A 22,898-nucleotide genomic window follows, 5' to 3' on the forward strand; every position below is an offset into this window, starting at 1 on the left:
GCCCACATCAAGGAGGAAATGCCAACAAAGCTAAGTAGGTAAACAATAAAGCAGGATAACACTATGTAAGGGGCCACATTGCAAATGCATTTGTGTACCACACAGGGTGGTGTTGAAGTCAACCCAAGCTACACTGAAGCAAATGACAAATGTATTTCACATGGGCAGGCTGTATTGCTGATAGCAGTAAACATGGCGGTGTAGAAATCACACACACACACAATGTACAATCATCTAACAGCAAAATAAGCTACAAAAGTTAAGAATCAGTAGCCCATACACATATATACTCTCAAAAACATTTTTTTTACATTTATGCAGGGGGACAAGGCCCCCTGCACCCCCCACACCCCCTGCTAATTAAATATACCAACTCTGAGATTGCACTACAGTAAAGTGAACAGTACCAATTCCACACTGTATGCCAATCTCCATTCAAACTGTTCAAAGTTTCAAAACTTGGATGCTATGGTCTCGACAATATGAAGTTTGAAGTTTTGAAACTTTGAGGTTCCAAAGTAGACCCGTAGACACTGGCCATTATGGCTGAGCAAAGGACAGTCCTGTGGACAACAGCACATGAACATGGAGTCAATGAATTCTCACAGTCCCAAGGTACAATGTGTGTTCTTTGTTGAACAGAATATGTGCAGAGACATGTACATAAATTTGTATATGTACACCAGTAGCCGAATTATGGGCATGTATTTGAATAAGCAATTCATGTGGGAATGTAGCATAGGCCAAAGAAGGCATACTTGAATGTTGCTATATAATCAACAATCCTATGGTCTATATGAATGGTACAGTGGTGGCCTATGCATTATGTAAAGGAGGACTGCCCATATGTATAACAGCCACGCTTAGATGATACAACTTGGCCCCATCATTGCTGGTTCATGCCACACACACAGTCAGTTTGCCAGTGTGAAAACAGGGCACAGTATCATACAAAACAGAGGAGCAAAGATATGTTCTGTTGTTGAAAAGACATGACATAGCAACCCACAATACATACCCATCTGGCTGTGTTATTTGGGAAGTATGGACAAAATGTTTGCGAGTTGCTGACAGTCCCAGACATATTCACAGTGGAACCTTTGCATCAGTAGCATCATGAAAACTGCAAAATTCATAACTGCAACATAAAGGGCCACAGTCTATGCATCGAAAGAATATGCATCAAAAGAATAGGAGTACACACATGCATACACACCTGCTGACATGGAGCAATGTATGAATCAAGTGCATAAATGCACAGACATCAGCATGATTGCTGCATGTCTAATGTGGTAATGTGAGTCGTGCACCAGGTGCAATATAATGGAAAATGTCAAATGACAACTGCATTGTACAGTTGGATGTATATCACATAAGCATTGCAGTAATATACTTGCATGTACAAGTGTGACTATACAGTCCAGTTGGTTATACTGCAAGCACCATGCTGGCAGCAGTGCACAAGTGGATCACATGGACAATACTTATGATCCAGAGGCCCACCCTGATGGGGCTGAACATCGCAAATTATCTCATGGTCTATTTCCTGGAATGAGTCTTGCATAGTCTGCACCATATCTTGGAAGAAATTCTCCTTCAGGTACCTCCCAAATCTGGTCCTGAAAATCATCTGCTGGTGGTGGTGGTTGATGTCTCCTCCAGGATGCAGCAGGGGTGACAGGACATGTAGGTCCAAGGTTCTTCCTCATTGTCATCACCATCATGGGAATTTCAGGACTTTGGCAGTGGTTTGGCATGCACTAGCCTCTGGTGTCTGATGGGAGAGTGTTTGCGGGTCCCATGCTGTTCAAGGTAAATCACATAACAAGAAAAAAGCACAGAAAATGCATTCCTTCAGTGGTATCTGTATATAACACAATGTATCACAATGCACAGACAGAAAACATTCAGTATGACATATTACAGTGAGATATGCCCATAGTCAAATCTACCACCATATGTGAGGTAAGGCATGAATCTAATCATAACAATAAAAAATGCTTGCTATAAGGCTGCACATTCCTGTGCAAAACATGGCTATCAGAAAATACAAACTGATGTGCACATAAAGAATGAAACAGACTTGAACTACTATGCCTTCAACATGATCCCTGCATATGAGAAGAAAGGTATATCACCATACTTTACAGTGTCATTAAAAAGTCATTTTCAGATGATATGGCCTATAATGATTATGTACAATGATTATAATAAAAACAAATAAGGCAAGCGAGTGAATATTTATGCACATGACACATTCCCAATGACCTATTATCTGTAGTTTACGGATGAATACAATAGAGGCCCATGTCAGGGCAACTACATTCATTACAGAATGTAAGCAGGTTACTGCAGTGCGTGATATAGCATGCATAACACAGCTTATTTATGGAAACCCTGCTATTACCTGAACAACATGTGCACATTATAAAATGAGTACATGTAACTGCATACAATGGTGTTGCAAAGAAAGCATTGCCAGTCTTGTAAACAGAAGCATAGACATGTTGACCTGAAGTTCAGCCACAGTCCACCAACACCAGTCCAAATGCCAAAACACTACACACCTACTGAGTATGCGAATAGCTAGCTATTTACATGAGAGCGGTCACTGAGCATCACAGCCAGACACACAAGGCTGCCACCACCTGCTGCACAAACAGCAATAAAAGCACAATTAACTATATGTGAAGTAGCTTCCTCAAAGCATTATGATACACTGACTGTCATCTAGCATGTGACATACAATCAACAACATTACTCTCCACATTACAAGATGGTTAAACTGCAGTCCAACTTTCTCCATGTGCTGTGCATTTGTAAACCAAAACATGCCAGCTGACTGCATGTCAGCACAGTGGTCGCAAAAAAAAAAACCCAGCTGTAACATTTCATAGCTCAAACTCTGGAACACTTTTACAGAACAAGTAGCTGCTCTTAACAGACAACTTCACCAGACTTCCTGTTCATCACAGACATCAACATTTAGGTTAGGCAGGAGGGTGAAAAATATCCACCTAGATTATATTGTTGCATGACAAATTATACATCACAAGTGTCTCTGGTATTTGTGGGTGTTCCTGATTTAAACTCAGATAGTATATATGTCTATGGCACTCATTCCAAATAACAGGAGAAGGGGGCAAATTGAAAATAAATAATGACAGAGGTATACAGTACTTTAAGTTTGGCAATGTTATAATATTACATATTTCTGTACATTGTCACTATCACACAGTAATAGTAGTAACATAGAAACTGGGTCCATGACTGGATGATTTCTGAATTATTCCCTGATTATGTTGAGATGTATCCCTGTTTGGTTGAGAGCTATGTTACACATGTACAGGTGATGTCTCTCTCTCTATGATCAAAGCCTTACACATAAAGCTATAGTAACATAGTTGCTGTTGCCAGAAATGTTAAGGATCTACAAAGTATTCCAACAAATAAATGTTATAGTCATAAGCATGTAAGAAATAACTGTAATTATGAATAGGCGGGTATCATCATACAAGCATTTTCAAAACATTTACACAAACAGATAAGATGTAATGCAAGTTATCCCCTACATGGATTAGAACCCACAGTTAGACCTGCTACATTGGCCTCTTATTTAACAGGTTGACCTAATACACAGCACAATACCTACTCTCATAACAAGCTAATGTTGGATGTATATTTCTGTAAACCTGCAAATAATGGAGGAATACGCAACCATCTGACACCTAAATGCTATAGGCCTTCATGCTCCATACACACTTGAGCTGTGTAATTGCCAGATAGCAGTAAGTCTTACAATGTGCTAGACATGCCAAACTACAGTGGTCTAACACTAATGTGTTTAACGAGCAGGTATTTAACAGCACTGTGCACTTTCTAAAGTAGAGTTGACCAATGGAGGTCTGTGGGAGTATGTATTCACATATACAGAAGTATACTGTGCAATGGTCTCGGAGTATTACAGATAACGAACAAATGCTTGGTCATCAGTAGCCTAGCCACTATAGGTATCAGTGAAACACAGCTATGATGAAGGTGTAAAATGAGGTATTGTGCAAGCTGGAAAGCAAACAGGGGTTCTCTGCAATAGTTTGTACATTAAAAACAATATTAAAGAAATAACCACCATAGGAATCAAAACCATACTTAGGAGGGAACAGTCACCTTGCCTTAGTGGTTATCAGATGAGCTAATTGTCAGAATAGCTAAGTAATAAGTTTACAAGACATATTTATGACATATGAGTCACAGCTATATCAGTGATTTCCATAGCAATGTACAGATATACTAGACATTGTGACACTTACTGTAGGCATCCACTGGCTGCCTCCACATCATGGTGTGACCGTCCGGTGAAGATCTTCAGTGTTCCTCCAATGCAAGTCATCATAATGGTGGTGAACCTGTACTCCAGTCTAGTAGACTCCAGTGTGACATCTGTGCTCCCTCATAAACTGGTTACAGATGTCATTCATTGTGAAATTCCGTGGTCTTGCTCTCATGTGATGTTCTAGTATAGATGGACAGCATCTGGGTGGTCTCCTCCTCAGTCCAATTGGGCACCAAATACATCAAAGCCTCTTCACAATATCTATGTCGATAACATTAATACAGAAAACGTCCAGAAATTGTTCTCTTAGGTCCTACTTAGTTCACATGTAGCAATTTTCTGATCTGTAAATGTAACAAAATCACATTTTAAAAGTGGTGCTTATAGAATGGTATCACATCAATGGATGGTAACAAGCATAGGTTCATAGGTAGGTACTAGGCTATCGGCCCAAGGGCCTACATAAGCCTAGCCAGCAATATGCTACACATGGTCCCATTTAATGATACCTATTTTGCATTTGTGCAGAACACCTTCCCATTACACCAGGATATTGGTTAATGCATTGGATTTCGAAAAATTTCGTGGACATGTATAAATTGGATTCCTAATCCTTGAATGTTAATGAACCTCATTAATTATGCATGTTCAAATGGGACTCAAAAGCTGTGTGCACATAGCTGATCTTACTTTCAGGTATACCTGACTTATAGGTAGCTTCAAAGGTAATGTGGCACCTGCTGACATTGCTGTGGTGGGATATATTCTTCTTATAGGCTTATGACATTATTACTCCTTAGAAAAGAAATACACTTTATGCATCGCCACTTAGATAAGGTTAAACTATTCCTGGCGCCATAAAGTCTGCTCTTCAAAATTTCCCTTAGAACTAGCCAGTTTTTTAGTTTTAGCACTCAAATATATTTCTTTGAGCTCAGCACTTGCTCAGAACTTGTTGTAAGCACTATATAAGCTACAAATTACTACAACACTCAACTTTCCTAATTTGTCTGGAGGAAAACAGTTTTTAGTACTTAATAAATAAGCACCTATACAGGCATGTCTAAGGGCCAGCTCCCAGTGTTTTCTCCTCTCTACCTGATGAATCTGGGCATCTTGGGGCAATGCAGCAATTGCCTCATGTACACAGACAACCCTCTCCTCCTACCACCCAACACTACAACCTGTGAGAGATGCACTTATATAGCCAAACTGGAAGCAAAGCTCTCTTCACCCAAGACTGGACTAGACAGTCAAGAGGAGAAGGTAAACACTTGCACCACACCACACTCATCAAATAGTCCCTCAAAACCTACACCACCAAAACACACACATAGAAACACAAAACACACACCTACATTCACGGAGGCTCTCCTTAAAAATCTGCTCAAGCAACAGAGACCTCCAAAGCAGAAACGCACGCAACTTCCACCCCCCCAAAACAACCCAAATGACACATAGCCCACAAACTCAGTGTGCCACTCAACCACAGCCCATAAGGCATAACAATATACCCAACACTCTAGTCATAGGTGACTCTATAGTCAGGCACACTGATGTTCCACTCACCAGGCTAAACAAGGAGAAAGTTACTGTCAGCTGCCTGTCAGATGCCAGGATCCGCCACATAATGCATGCACTCATGTCAGCCCACAACAAGTACAAATATGACTCTGTCATTGTCCATGTTGGTGTGAATGACCTGAGATGTACCTCCCTGGACTACATGAAAAGAGACATGGAGGAGCTCTCTGATCTTGTAGCCCAGGCAGGTATGACCCTAGCCCTGAGTAGCATCCTGCCATCAACCAGAATTATACCACTGTACAAGGACAAAATGATTGACTTCAACAATTGGCTAAGCTTCTGGTGTCATTCTAAAGGGATCCAGTATGTGTCTGCCTAGGATGACATGATCGACAGACCACAATGCTTTGCCAGAGATGGCCTGCACCTGTCGTCCTTGGGATTCCGGATACTGGCTAAGGCTCTTGCCACCCCTATAAAGGTTCAAATGACAAATTCACCACCATAACAGGTACAAGCAAGCAAAATCTGAGGGTAATGCTACTCAATGCTAGAAGTCTAAACCTCAAAATGCATTCACTCGAGGCACTCCTTAAAATTGAGAACATCAACATCTGTGCAGTGACAGAGACCAGGTTCAAGGCTTCAGAGAGCACCGCTGCATTACCAGGCTATAATTCATACCACACCTTTCAGCCACCTAACCTGGACCGAAACACTAAAGGTGGAGGCATGTCCATATTCATTAAGGATATCCACACCTCCAGGCTAGTTGCTCAACATAATGCATCCGAGATTATCCAAGTGCAACTAACTCTTGCCAAGACCGCAATCCAAATTGTAACTTGCTACAGATCCCCCACCATGCCCCAGGATTCCCACTCCTCATTTCTTGATACACAGGAAAATATTAGGGCACAACCCAATACCCTAATAAGGGGAGATTTCCACTACCCCACCATTAACTGGAAAAACTGCTCATGTACCAACTCTTTTGATCAACGTTTTCTGGAATTCATAAATTCCAATGCCTTGGATCAATTTTTCCACACCCCCACCAGGGGCAGCAATATTCTAGACCTGGTCATTACCAACATGGGCGACCGGTGTTCCACACCAGAGGTGAATTTCTCATTGGTCAGATCCGACCACAAGCTAATCAGCCTAGATATCCACATCCCACCCCCACCCCCCATTAGGGAATCCACCTTAAAAAAATTTCTCCAAAGCCAACTTCACACTTCTTAAGACAGAAGTGGCAAACTTCACGACACCCATGAAGATGGAAACTAGAGGTACGACTGCTGAATCCTACACAAATGCACTTTATAAGCACTTACATGAGTGCATGGATCGTGCTATCCCTAACAGAACCAAGATGCTATCCTCCAAAAAAAGGAAGCCAATTTGGTGGTCCCTTGTTATAAACAAACTCTACAACAGAAGAAAGAAACTGTTGCAAAAAAAAGAGTAAAATCCCATGATTCGAGGAACTCCCTGGTCAGCCTCAGTATGAAGCTGACATCCCTCATAAAATCCTCCAATGCTAGTTATGAAACAAAATCGCCACTGATTCTAAAGACAACCATTCTATAGCTATGTCAAGAATTTCAATGGCAACATTCAGATCTGCTCTGAATTACAGAACAATGGCACTAAATATACAGAAACAAACCAAAAACAAGAGCCAGCAACTGTGAGCTGTGTATGGAATTTATTGAAAAATAAGAAATAACAGACCGGTTTCGGCTAAGGACTTGCCCTAGCCTTCATCAGTGTTAAAATCATCATCACCAATCCACACATCAACATATGATCCAGACTACCATTTCTGGGGATAAGCTAATGGGTTGTATGCCATGTGGCCACTGCAGCCATTGTAAACATGTGTTGAAGACTAGACAATTTTCCAGTAGCAACTGTGGGGACAGTATTTGATATAAGGTTTTATGTAAACTGCAGCGCTGATTGGATCATATACTTGCAGCTGCCATGCACTTTATATAGGACAGACATCAGACCCCTCAGGCTATGCATCTCTGAACATCTTAGTGATGTCAAATGTAAAAGAATGAGTAATGCCTTATATAAACATACTTTAAAACACACTACAGCAACATTCAACTTCATCATTATTGCTAAAATACTAGATGATAGAACAAATAAAATTGGTGGGCACACCAAATTAAATGCTAAAGAGAAAAAGTGGATTACAAAGTTGGGTGGACTGTTCCACCCTGGTTTGAATGAATATTTATGAGCTCACCAATCGGAACTTTTGATTAATTGTTTGAATCTGTATACATGTGCAATTTTAACACTGATGAAGGCTAGGTCAAGTCCTTAGCCGAAATCGGTCTGTTAGTTCTTGTTTTTCAATAAATTCTATACACAGCTCACGGTTGCTGGCTCTTGTTTTTGGTTTGTTCATGTTGTGCTGAGCCATGCAATTACTTCCATGCAGGGGACCTTTTTTCATATACTAAATATACAGAACCAACTGATATTACCAACATCCTGGCAGATAGGTTCAGTGCTAACTTTACCCCCCCCTCACACCCCCTAAAGGACCCATCTCTATACTGAAAGAATGCAATGTTCCTGTAATTATGGCTGTACAGGTAAAAAACACTCTCTCCAAAGCCAAGAACACAGCATCCATGGGACCTGACAACATCCCAGGATGCGTTCTACATAAACTGCAGAATGAACTGGCACCCCACCTAAGCACCATGTTCAATCATAGCCTCACCTCAGGCTTTGTGCACACTGAATGGCACACAGCAACAGTTATCCCACTCCACAAAGGGGGAGCCACCACGGACCCTGTGAACGACCGGCCCATTAGCCTAACAAGCCTGGTCTGCAAGGCCATGGAACGTATCATCATGGAACTTATAAACAAAGACATTGGTAATCTCCAAACTCTGGACCCCACTCAGTTCAGGTTTGTAAAAGGCAGATCACATCTCCTAAACCTAACTGACTTCTTTGAAGCAGTCACCAAAGTTGTAGACGAGGGTAAGGTGGTTCACACAGCCTATCTAGACCTCGCCAAGGCTTTTGATACCCTCCCCCACTCTGTAATTGTAGATAAACTCACTAAACTAGGTATAAATCCCTATGCCACAAGATGGGTTGCCAACTGGCTCACTGACAGAACCCACACTGTGAAAGTAGCGGACTCCAAATCAGACTTCAGACCAGTGACTAGTGGAGTACTACAGGGTTCAGTCCTGAGTCTTCTCCTGTTTGGTATCTACCTTTCTGAAGTACAGGCTAATACAGAAGGTCTTTGGCTAACGAAGTTGAAGTTTGCAGATGACTGCAAACTAGGAGCCATAATTGAAACTCCTACAATGTGGACATCCTACAAAAGGGCCTCACTGAGACAGATGCCTGGTGTCAAAGCCATGGCCTCAAGTTCAATGCCAAAAAGTGCATTGTCATCCCCTTTGGTAAAAACTCTGTACCCATGAGTTACCACATAGGTGGTAGTCTACTTAACACCAAAAGTGTGATAAGAGACCTTGAGACACAGGTGGACAGTAGTCTCTCCTTTGATAATCACATTCCCACAGTAGTCAGGAAATCCTTCTATGTGGCACACCTCATCAGCAAAGTTTTCTCATCCAGGAAAAAAGAGGTCATTGTTCCTCTCTACTCATCACTCATTAGACCCATTATAGAGTACAATGCCACTTTTCGTATGTACCTCGGAAGACATCTACAACAACTGGAAAGGCCGCAGAAATACCTAACAAAGAGGATTTCCGGCCTCAGATACCCTATGCAGACCGTCTCTAAAAACTCCATCTTTACTCCGGCACATATCACCTACTCAGAGGCAATCTCTGCCTAACATACAAAGCTATGTCAAACCCAGAGCTGTTGGACATACTCCACTTAAAGAAATCCCAATCCCTCTGAGCTACATGCTCTAAGGACCTAAACCTTGTCACCACAATAAACAGAACATGCTGGAGGGATAGATTCATGCCCCAGAGACTTCCCATACTCTGGAACAAACTACCTATCTATATCAGACAAAGCTCCTCGTTAGCACTCTTCAAGAAAAATCTTGATGATTGGATGGGAAATAGGAAATTCACCCTGGGGATCACCTCTGTGGCTCTGCTTGACAGGGGCACAGGAAAATAATTTTCTTGGGTGCCTTTTTGGCTAGGCTTGTATAGGCCCTAGGGCCAATAGTCTAGTACCTACCTATGTACCTAAATGTACTTGTTCAAGCTTAAATTGATGTTTTTAGGGAAATTTGTCTGCAAAACAAAATGTATACAAAATGTATGTGACTTACTATAGGGTTGTAGAATTGATCTGTATGCATACAGGTGGGTACATTTGTATCACGTAAAAATTAGAGATTCCACATATGCATTTATACAGATAAATGTAAAGAGCCCCAGTGAACAGTATATATGGATACAATAGTGAAATATCCGTATATGATCTATATGTAGAGCTGGTGACTCTGTACATTCTATGGTATACATATGGAAAGCGACATATTCTGACAATATCCATACGTTGCTATGAAGTATGTTGCATGTACGTCATGGATATTCATTGATGGTTAGTGATACAATTACTATAAATATTGCTTGCAGAGAAATATATCCATGTTTATGTCTGGTTACTTTGTATTCTCTGTTATGTTTACGGATAACAAGACTTTCCAACAGTTTCCGTAAGCTGTACAATTGCTACTGCACAGATACTTTCTGCTAAGAGTAATATAGTAGTAGCTCCCTCACTGAATTTAATCTCGTACAATGAAATAGGGATAGCATTGAGTGCTCATTATTGATTGTGTTGATATAGCTACTCATCCATAACAGTTCAGATTACTATGACTGCTAATTGTGTACAAGTTGTCTGTTTAGGCTGATGTTACATAACATTTAATGACAATACATGTTAGGAAGTGTCTGACAGCCATTGAACATTACTTACACATATGTTATGAGTACTATGCATGCACAATGTACTGATCATGTGCCATAGTGGTGTAGTTGGCCTTCTACTGTTGTGATAGCCACTGAAATGGGTTCATATCCCACATATAACGTCTACAGATATCACATTTTCAGACATTGTTTTCATATCACATATGTCACACTGCTATATGGTAGAGTGAATATTTTATACAATATTGCAGTGCACAGGAATGCAGAGAGGATAAATTAATCTAAACTATTAACATAATCCCCCACATTAATCTAGCCATGTGCATATAACTGTCTTCCAGGTGGCAAACAGAGCTACGGGCAAGAATTTTTTGCCACAAGAAAATGAGATAATAATAGATGTTCCACACCAGCATAGAAAAAGACTCCTTGCAATAACAGGGAATACAGTTTAGAGGAATGAAGTGTAGAATGACCATACCAATATGATTAATGCTGTGGGAGGTCACAATGTATCCAGGGACTTTCACAGATGGTGTTCTGACATGATCCTTCATGTAGCCAACAGAGTACTGTGGTGTGAGAGGTCAAGAAATGCCACAGGTGGTGGCCCATCACTGACTCCCCTGAACTCACTGATAATGTTTCTTGCATCCCTGCATAGAGTGGGGACTGACACTTAGCTGGCAGTGGAATAGAAGCAGGTGTTCCAGGCCACACATGTATGTAGTACTTTGCATAACATTGTTGCATACAGAGTACCTCAGTTCATATTGTTATTACATGCATATTATGTGTTATTTTTGTGCTGCAGCAGCAGAACTGTATCATCCACATGGGGTCACACGTAGGTTCATAGGTTGGTACTAGGCTAATCGGCCCTAGGGTCTATACAAGCCTAGCCATAACAATTCCCTTGCTATTTCATCCTACACTATTTACTTCCTAGACCCCTGTCTAGCAGGGCGACTGACATGATCCCCGGAGTGAATTTCCTTTCTCCCATCCTATCGTCAAGGTTCCTTTTGAAGAGGGCCAAAGAGATGCTCTGCTTGACATGTATGGGCAGTCTATTCCAGAGTCTGGGGAGTCTCTGAGTCAGGCACCTACCACTCCAGCATGTTTTGTTTATTGTGATGACAAGGTTAAGAACCTTGGAGCATGTGGCTCTGAGGGATTGGGATTTCTTTAAGTGTAGCATGTCCAACAGCTCTGGGTTTGACATGGCCTTGTATATTAAGCAGAGATCACCTCTGAGTAGATGATATATGACAGAGTATAGCTGGAGTTTTTTAAGCTGGTCAGTATAGGGCATCTACTTTAGGCCTGTGATTCTTTTAGTGAGGTATTTCTGCGGCCTTTCCAGTTGTTGCAGATGTCTTGAGAGGTACATACCAAATGGGGCATTGCATTCTATAATGGGTCTAATGAGGGATGAGTACAGTGGGACAATGACCTTCTTTTTTCTGGATGAAAAGACCTTAGTGATGAGGTGTGCAACATAGAATGATTTCCTGACTGTTGTGGAGATGTGGTTATCAAAGGTGAGACCACTGTCCACCTGTGTCCCTAAGTCTCTTATCACACTTTCGGTGTTTAGTGTACTGCCACCTATGTGGTAATTCACGGGTACATGTTTTTTCCCAAAGGGGATAACTATAAATTTCTTGGCATTGAGCTTGAGCCCATGGCTCTGGCACCAAGCATCAGTTTCTGTAAGACCCTTTTGTAGATTATCCACATCATTTGGAGATTCAATAATGGCTCCCAGTTTGCAGTCATCTGCGAAATTTGTTAGCCAGAGTCCCTTAGTATTGGCCTGCACTTCAGAGAAGTAAATGCCAAACAAGAGTGGTCCCAGGACTGAACCCTGGGGTACTCCACTTGTCACTTGTCTGGAGCTGGATTTGGAGTCAGCTACTTTTACAGTGTGGGTTCTTTCAGTAAGCCAGTTGCAACCCATCGAGTGTTGTAAGGATTAATGCCCAGTTTAGTAAGTTTATCTATAATTCCAGAGTGGGGGATGGTGTCAAAGGCCTTGGCAAGGTCCAGATAGGCATTGTGTGGACCGCCTTACCATCATCCACGGCTCTGGAGACTGATTCAAAGAAGTCAATCAGATTCAAGAGACAAGATCGGCCCTTCATGAACCCAAAGTGGGTGGGGTCCAGTGTTTGAAGGTTGCCACTGTCTTTGTTTATAAGTTCCATGATAATACGTTCCATGACCTTGCAGATCAGGCTCGTCAGACTGATGGGGCGGTAGTTCCTGGCATCCAAGGTGGATCCCCCCTTGTGAAGTAGGATAACTGTAGCTGTGCGCCACTCAGTAGGCACAAAGCCTGAGGTGAGGGTATGATTAAACATGACACTTAGGTGAGGTGCCAGTTCATTTTGTAGTTCATGTATTACACAGCCCGGGATGTTATCTGGTCTCATGGATGCTGTATTCTTAGCTCTGGAGAGTGCGTTTTTTACCTGTGTGGATGTTATTACCAGAATTTGGCAATCTTCTGGTATTGAGATGGGCCATTTAGGGAGTGAAGTTGGCACTGAATCAATCTGCCAGGATATTGGCAATATCCTTGGGATCAGTATATTTAATGCCATTCTGTTGTAGCTCAGAGCAGATCTGTGCATTGCCATTTAGATTCTTGACATAGTTATAGAATGCCGTGTGGTTGTCTTTGAAATCTTTGGCAATTTTATTTTCGTAACTAGCTTTGGAGGATTTTATGAGGGATATCAGCTTTTTGCTGAGGCTGGCAAGGGAGTTTTTTTGCATCCTGGGATTTTCCTCTTTTCTGCAACAGTTTCTTCCTTTTGTTGTAAAGTTTGTTTATGGCAGGGGACCACCAGATTGGCTTCATTTTTTTGGAGGAGAGCATCTTGGTTCTATTTGGGATGGCACAATTCATGCATAAGTGGATGTGCTCGTACAGTACCTTAGTGTAGGACTCAGCAGTTGAACTTTCAGTTCCTGTCTGCATGGGTGTCATGAAGTTTGTCACTTCTGACTTGAGTAGCATGAAGTTGGCTTTGAAGGAGTTTTTTCTGGTGGTTTCCTTACTGGGGGGTGGGGGTGGGATGTGGATGTTAAGAGTGATTAGCTTATGGTCTGACCTGACCATAGGTGTGGAGCATCGGTTTCTGACGTTGGTAATGACCAGGTCTAGGATATTGGAGCCCCTGGTGGGACAATATTTTAGTTGATCCATGGCATTGGAATTTATGAATTCCAAAAACCGTTGGACAAAGGTGTTGGTACACAATTAGTTTTCCCAGTTAATGGCAGGGTAGTTGAAGTCACCCAATATTAGGGTGTTTGGTTGTATCTTAATATTTTCTAGTATGTTTAGAAAGGTGTAGTGAGACTCTTGGGGCATGGTGGGGGATCTGTAGCAAGCTACAATTTGGATTGCAGTCTTACCTAGTGTTAGTTGCACCTGGAGAATTTCAGACGCATTGTGTTGGGCAGCTAGCCTGATGGTGTGAATATCCTTGGTGAATATGGGCACTCCTCCACCTTTAATGTTTCGATCCTGGTTTGGTGGCTGAAAAGTGTGGTAAGAGTTGTAGCCTGGTATTGCAGGGGTGCTCTCTGGAGCCTTGAACCAGGTCTCAGTTACTACACAGATATCGCTGTTCTACATTTTTAGGAGTGCCGCGAGAGAGTGCATTTTGAAGTTTAGACTTCCAGCATTGAGTAGCATTACCTTCAGATTTTGCATGCTTGTACCTGTTACGGTGGTGGTTTTGTCCTTTGAACTTTGCCTAAAAAGGCACTATAGGGTTGGCAAGAGCCTTAGCCAGTAACCTGAATCCCAGGGGTGACAGGTGCAGACCATCTCTAGCAAAGCATCGTAGTCTGTCGATCATGTTATCCCAAGCAGACAGATACTGGATTCCCTTTGAATGACACCAGAAGCTTAGCCAATTGTTGAAGTCAATCATTTTGCCCTTGTATTGTGGTATCATTCTGGGTGAAGGCAGGATGCTACTCAGGGTTAGGGTCATACCTGCCTGGACCACATGATCCGAGAGCTCTTTCATGTCTCTCTTCATGCTGGCAATGACCACTGTAAGTGTAATGACATGTTGCAGTACAACTTCAATACATACATAACATGTGTAATGTTGTCGTACACTATCAGTCCACACAATACAGCACAACCAACATGTGCAACATTGTCTGAATCCATTTGTACAGGTCCTCCCACTTCTGCACAGCAGCAAGACATAAAAGGTGAAGGCCTCAATATACTGTTACTATGGCTATTACCTGTTATTGCCTTCTGTCATCCCAGTGGTGTATACTGTCATTTTGATATGTCCCTGACATTGTAACCTACATAAACATCATCTCCATTTGCTTTGTCTGAATTTTCCCACTGCAGGATCAGCATTACAACAGACAAACTCACCACATAGGGAGGATGTAACTGGTTTGCTGTTTCCTCTGTTTTCTACTTGTCAGTGCTGTTTCTTCTATTGTTCTCCTCCATTAATACTGTGTCCTTCTACACCTGCATGGGACGGCTACCAATGGCACTCATCCACAACCAACTAGTTTGTGTATATATTACCTACTGTATGTTGTACCTCTGCTGGAATGGTACATGCTGGCAAGTATGTGCTTACTAATACTGCATTGATGTCTTTGTTTCTTATAACAGTTGCATTTCAATTCTTTCTTCCAATGCTGGATTCCCATGATAACAAGTCAGCTGCGTTTTATGTTGTTATTCCTACCATATGTCATGTATGTTGCATGTATAACATAACTGGCAACTGTCTGTTACATAGGCTCCATGGGCTGCACATGGACTCAACCTCTTGATCAGTCATTAGTATCTTTTACATTGTAGTGATATAGCTGTGCCATAAGTCAGTAATGATATCCAGATTTGTTTGCATGTTTACCTGACCTGTGTCACTTGTCTCTTCTTTAAACATGTCGACTGACTTTATTATCCATTAGCCTGTCCACTGATCCTAAGGTGGAATCTGATGTGTCTCACTGTGCTAGCAAGGCCCTAGGCATACAAGGCACAGATATGATGACTCAGTCCCACCCAGATGGAGACAGTGATGTGAATGAGGCTGTAGCCTCAGATGTGAAGGAAAAGATGTCCAGCCATTCTGACAATGTGGAGACATCAGATGGTGGACAGAATGAGGTCTGTGTTGAGTCTTCTGATAATGTTGACACCTCCCCACAACAGAGTGATACTGCCTAGCACAGTAGATGTAAGTGTGTAGCTGGTGATTTTTGACAACTTTTCAGAGGGTGTCCACCTATTCCAACAGGCAAATAAATGTTCCCTGTGATGTCATGGATCTGACATTTGTGCACTAGCTTGTGCCACAAATCATGTCACACACCAGCTGTGTGTGTTACATGAAATGCAGGCATGCAAGCACTGTGAGGTCATGGTGCCATCGGCTGCTCAAAATGACAGCATGCTATCTGTGCACGGTGCACTGAATCTCTGGTTAAGGCAGTACTACCTGTGCACGGTGCACTGAAGCTCTGGTTAAGGCAGTACTATCTATGCACGGTGCACTGAAGCTCTGGTTAAGGCAGTACTATCTGTGCACGGTGCACTGAATCTCTGGTTAAGGCAGTACTATCTGTGCATGGTGCACTGAATCTCTGTTTAAGGCAGTACTACAGCACTGCTGTAGTATGAGCATGGTTCTGTGTGCCCTGATGTGCTTAGCTGAGTCAGCTCCCTCTCTGTAGAACAACCCTTGTCCATCAGGCATCGGTGTCTATGCTGCAATGTGCACAGACATCTGCTGCTGGCCAATCTGGTGTGGTCATAGCAGTAACAATGAGGCAGTCAACTCACAACCATGCTTCTTCTCACAGTGTATCTCAACATGCTGGCTAATCCCCATCAGTCTCCTGCAGTGTCAGCATCAGCCCGTGGCAATGATGAATGCAAACCACTGACAATTTCATCTGTCTGTGGTTCTAGTAAAGTCTGATGTCATGAGAGTCTGTCACTTTTACTAACATAGATGACTCCATTCAGTACATAATAATTTTGCCATACTTTACATTGCTACATGTTACTAGCAATATTCCAAGAGTTTTGTAGTATGTCCTGACTTGCTTTCATGTTTGCATCATTTGATAGTGGAGAGATAGGGATGTGGTTCACATAATTATATCTCTTGTTGTCTGCCGTACATGCATACACCACTATAAGTCAGTATACCAACCTGTGCCACTTGTGGCCTGAGTTGATTGCCCCTGTCATGATAAATTTGTATATGTTCATAATGTTATATGGTACAATTATATTGTTATGTCTGATGCACCGTGTGTATATTTACTGAGTAATTTCCATTAGATGTAATCTGTGCTGCTGTGGTGGGGCAACACCTACATATTAATCTTCAATCTGTGTACTTCTGTATATGTGCCTTGTCATGACTCAAAGGTGTGTGCCAACCACTACAGTTCTCCCTGAGCCTACACTCGTGGTCACATGCTCCTTTGACAATGCCTGTTTCTTCTGCACCCTATGCTCTTCTAGTCCTCCTGTGCCAGCTGTGGAATGTCATCTTCAGAAATCTGGGCTTCTTGGGGTAATTCACCTATGCCTACATGTGCAGTTTTTAGCATATTGTGCAGCATGACATAAACAGCTATCATCTGCATTGCTTTTTCAGGTGTGTATTGCAGTACACCCCTGAATGTATCTAGACATCTGAACTTGGCTTTCAGTACACCAAACCCATGCTCTGTGGAATTTCTTGTCATGGTGTGTGCTCTGTTCTAGGGCTCCTCTGCAGGGCTGGAAGGTTCTCTGTACTGGGTCACTAGCCACAGCTCAAGTGGTACCTACAGTTATCTGTTGTGGGGGAAACGTGTTGTCATCAAGCATAATGTTGACATGTATTTAGCTTACATCCTACCTGTGTTCCTGTAGTTACCCAGTAGTAGTCCCTCAGATATTTTACCGTATTCGAATGCAGCCCTCAATCCATTTTCCCTCCATGTGTCAGCATCATGGACACTCCCAGAGTGTGCCCATGATGCTACCATACAGACAGAAAGCATCATGGACACTTCTGTGGTATGATGTTTGTTATGCTGCCATCTGCTGTGCACCACCTGACAGTTCAGCAATGGCCACTTTCTTCTTCTAATTGCATGAGTGTTTTAATAGAGTTGTGGGTGCAATCTATTGCACCAAGAACATAGGGGAAGTTGGCAATGTTATAGAACTGGTGCATGACTTTTTGCTGCTCAATGGGTATAGATGGAAAGTATATATGTTTATCTACATTGGTGTACATTGCTGCCAGTAAATGTGCAAGGATGCAATTGGCAGCTGTCTGGGACACTCCCTACAGCATCCTCCATATGTCATTGGAATGTCCCAGACACCAGTACACTTAGGCGCAGACAAACTTTTGTTTCAAGAGGTATGGGTATGCCTCGCAATGTATGCACAGACATGTTGGTCACATATGTTGTACATAGCCTGCACCAGATGTCTGTCTAAGTGGTACCTGTCAATGATTTCTTGATCAGAGATTAGCTTAGTTGCAGCCTGGCTCCCTGTCTAACTGGCTACCTTCCAGGATTCACAGCCAAGATCCTCCTCCATGGCTTGCAGTACAGCATGCAGTTCATTCACTACAGGTAGCACTTGTTTTATTCAATATACTGCTATAGCTTCCATAGGATTCTCTGGGTGATGGCTTCCTTTCCTTGTGTCACAGTATGGCATTTACCAAGGATTTTGGAAAGAGACTCAATGTTGCAGTTTGTCACATTTAAGTTAGATTGGGCCTGCACATTGTGTTTTGGAATCCAAAGGGCATGTGCAGAGTCCATAATTATCCAACACTGAATAAATAAGGACTTAGACTGAGTACAGCGTGTGTAGTAAAATCGTGTCTGCAGTTGGTGTGCTGAAATCTTCTACAGTGTACAGCTCTGTCCACAACTAGCTTTTGGAATCCAGCTGTAAATGTTTCGTCATAAGCGATCATGAACACACCTCACATAACCACAATGAACCCACATCAGAACAAGCATTTTCCCATCTCTACTGTTGAAGGCTTTGCTCAGTGGTTGCACAACAGCAGAGAAAGAAGAAAGGATAAAGCCCCAATACAGCTCACATTTTCTGAGACAAAAATCAATCTTACAATGCCTACATCTCAGCAATACAACCTATGAGCAAATGTTATTTCAAACATATTGTTCAGGAAGTTAGAATATACTTGAACATCAGCACAAGACTGTGCTTTAGTGTTCCATATTAAAAGTCCAAGCTATTAAATGTTAAAAAAAAATGTAGAAGGAGACAGATATTAAAGTGAAACAATATATGAACAAGAGAATAGGGAATCACAAGAAAAAAGCCAAAATCATGAGGATTCCTGACAGGAGAGTTGAGAAAGAACTGTACTAGAATTCTTCACACAAGTTTTTGCTTTTGACTATAGATTCTCAATGAAGATGGGATGATATATGCACAATAAACATTGTGTGAAGGAAAAACAGGAGCCCACCTGGCCAAGCAAATCACCTGCAAAATGATCTGTTAAGGCTAAAGAATGGTTATTAAATGAAGCAATATTGTGGGAAGGAATATGTGTCTGGATCCACTCTAAGAATTTACCAAGACAGAATTATTCCAAAAGGTTGTTCCTCAACTGTTCTTTATTCTGACTTCACCTAGTAATAATTTTTGGCTTTTTGATGTAGTCATCCCAAATATATGGAAGATTTTCAGAGAACCTGCTGGGAAGCCAAGTGTGCAAGTAAGTCAAAGAAGCCAACAATGTTAAAATTAGTAGTCAGAAGAGTAGAAAAAACAGTTATTTAAGGGCATAATTGTGAGACCAGTAAAAATGAAGTATTTTGGAATGAAGATAAATGTTGCACCATAATTTGAAATGAAGATAAAAATAACACCATTATTTGGAATGTTGAAGCTGTACCATTATTTGACATTTTGGGTTTCACTATACAGTGCTCCTCCTTAAAATGATGCCATTACTATTCCCACCAATACCACAAAAAAATAAACAACTCAAACCACAACTCTAACTCAAGATGACTCTCTTGCAGAACATACCAACATTGCAGCAGATGCCCTGGTATGCCCCGTCTTTATTTTTATAAATCAAGTCTATCAGAGAACACTATTTTCCTCACTGATGCAAAAATTCTACATTCTAGTCAAATGAACTATCTGATTACAAACCAATAGCCATCCTCTCTCCACTGAGCCAGAAAGGCTCATCCAGACTCTGCTACACTTTGCTGTGAAGGAAAGGTTAGTTTGCTGTTACTTTTTGTATTTCTGTATTGCCTTTCTATATTTTGAATACTGTAGTTTGTTTTCTTTATCTTGTGTTTTGCTTGCATTCTGTTTTAAACAGCATATTAAAACTTCAAAAGAGACCACAGCTCTCTCTGTTCTGAGTCAAGCAGAATTTTTCCCTCCCTCCCACCCATTTAAGTTGTCTTGTTAAATACCACTGTCTTTCTAGTTGCCCGCCTCTTATGTTAATCTGACCATATATCTCATTTCTCTCTACTTTCACTGGCTTATGTGAGTAATCACAAAACCATCACTTTTGAAATCCCACCCTTCAATTATTTAAATTTATTGGCCATCCCACAGTATTTCATAGTACCAAAATAACCACCCCTTTCAGTCCATCTTGCTGTTTTAAAAATAGTAACTCTCCACTAAACCTTAACTTTTTAAACAGGTAAAACTCAAGTTACCTACTTTCATATCTAACTTCTCTAGTGCACACTGCAGAGTGCATTCTTTTCAATCTTACCTTTAAGCATCCCTGTTACTAGCACTTTCTCTAATACCTAAAAAGATCATCTCTACTTGACTCCAAGTAGACTTTTCTCTATCTGTTAAACCTAGCACTTGCTCCTACAGTACTTATTACCTTGATACGGCACTCTTATAGATAGCACCCCAAAAGGCAAAACCCCATTTCTCGGTCACCCACATCCCGGAATCTCTTTTAAAGTTTTTTGTCTAGTCCTTCTAGCATGTCGAGGGATCAGTTGCTAGTGTCCTCTCCTGCTCAGCTGGTGAACCTGGGAATATTGAGGCAATGTTACAATTGCCTCATGTACACAGACAACCCTCTCCTCCTCCCACAAAACACAAATACATGCGAGAGATGCAACTATACGGCCAAACTGGAGGCTGAGCTCTCTCAACATAGGACTGGCAAGACCAGTCAGGAGGAGAAGGTTACCACACACACTATAGACCCAGTCTCACATAGTACCATCACAACCTCAAATCATACACATAAACACACAAAGACATACTCGGCTCTGATCAAAAATCTACCAAAACAGCAGAGGCCACCAAAGCAGACACCCAAACAACCACCACCTCAGAACACAACACCTGCAACACATAGACCTCACAGTCAGAGTGTCAAACAGTCACAGCCCTTAAGGCCAAACACAATGCCAGACACACTAGTCATTGGTGACTCCATAGTCAGACACACTGACGTCCCGCTCACCAGACTGAGTAAGGAGAAGGTCACAGTAAGCTGCCTGTCGGGTGATAGAATCCGCCACATAACGCAAGCACTCAGGTCTCTCAACAGCAGGTACAAATACGACTCAGTCATTGTCCACGCTGGTGTAAACGACCTGAGACGTACCTCCTTGGACTACATGAAAAGAGACATTGAGGAGCTCTCTGATTATGTAGCCCAGGCAGGTATGACCCTGACCTTGAGCAGTATCCTACCTTCACCAAGAATGATGCCACAATACAGAGATAAGATGATCAGCTTTAACAATTGGCTTAAACTCTGGTGTCATTCAAAGGGGATCCAATGTCTGTCTGCCTGGGATGACATGCTGGACAAGCCACGCTGCTTCGCAAAGGACGGCTTGCACCTGTCACCCCTGGGATTCGGATATTGGCAAAGGGTCTTGCCACCCCATAGTGCCTTTTTAGGCAAGGCTCAAATTCTAAACCTACCACCCTAGAACACAAAAAGGAAAAAACTAAGGGTAATGCTGCTCAATGCCAGAAGTCTAAATCTCAAAATGCACGCACTCGAGGCCCTTCTCAGTATGGAGAACATCGATGTCTGTGCAGTGACAGAAACCTGGTTCAAGGCTCCTGAGAGCACCCCAGCACTATCAGGTTTTACCTCTTATCATGCGTTCGGCCCCAAAATCCGGACAATACCAAGAAAGGAGGGGGGGTATCCATATTCATCAAAGACACCCACACCTCAAGACTGGTGGCAACGCACGACGCATCGGAGACCATCCAGGTGCAATTAACCATAGGCAAGACTGCTCTGCAAATTGTAGCATGTTACAGGCCACCCTCACAAACTCAGGAACCTCACATGGCCTTCCTGAAAACACTAGAGGGATAAATGTATCACCAAACACCATCATACTAGGTGACTTCAATTACCCTAATATAGACTGGGAACACTACTCAAGCCCAAACACCCTAGCCCAAAAGTTCCTGGAATTCATAAACTCAAATGCCATGGAACAACTAGTCACCATCCCCACAAGAGGAGAAAACATACTTGATCTCATCATCACGAACATGGGAGCACAATGTTCAACACCGAAGTATACCCCTCACTGGTGAGATCAGATCACAAACTAATCTCGCTGGAGGTCCTCATCCCACCCCACCTGAAATAAAAAGACCACAGTAAAGAACTTCTCGAAGCCGACTTCACACTTCTAAAGACTAGTGTGGTCTCCTTTAAGGCCCCGAGCCATGGAAAACAGTACTCAAGCCGCTGAATCACTTACAAATGCCTTCTACCAGCACCTGCAGGACTGCATGGATAAGGCAATCCCAAGCAAAACAAAGACTCTTTGTACCAAAGGCAAGCGTCCAGTCTGGTGGACCCCAGCCATAAACAAACTCTACAACAAAAGGAGGAAGCTACTACAAGATAGAGCAAAATCCTTAAAAGGTAAGACACCCTTGATCACTATAAGTAAAAACTAAGAGCTCTCATAAAATCATCCAAAGCAAATTTTGAGAGAAAAATAGCTAAAGACTCAAAAGACAATCATAAGGCCTTCTTTAGCTATGT

The sequence above is a fragment of the Protopterus annectens genome, chromosome 15.part0, assembly GCF_019279795.1.
Source record: "Protopterus annectens isolate FY-2018-M chromosome 15.part0, PAN1.0, whole genome shotgun sequence".
Lineage (NCBI taxonomy): Eukaryota > Metazoa > Chordata > Ceratodontiformes > Protopteridae > Protopterus > Protopterus annectens.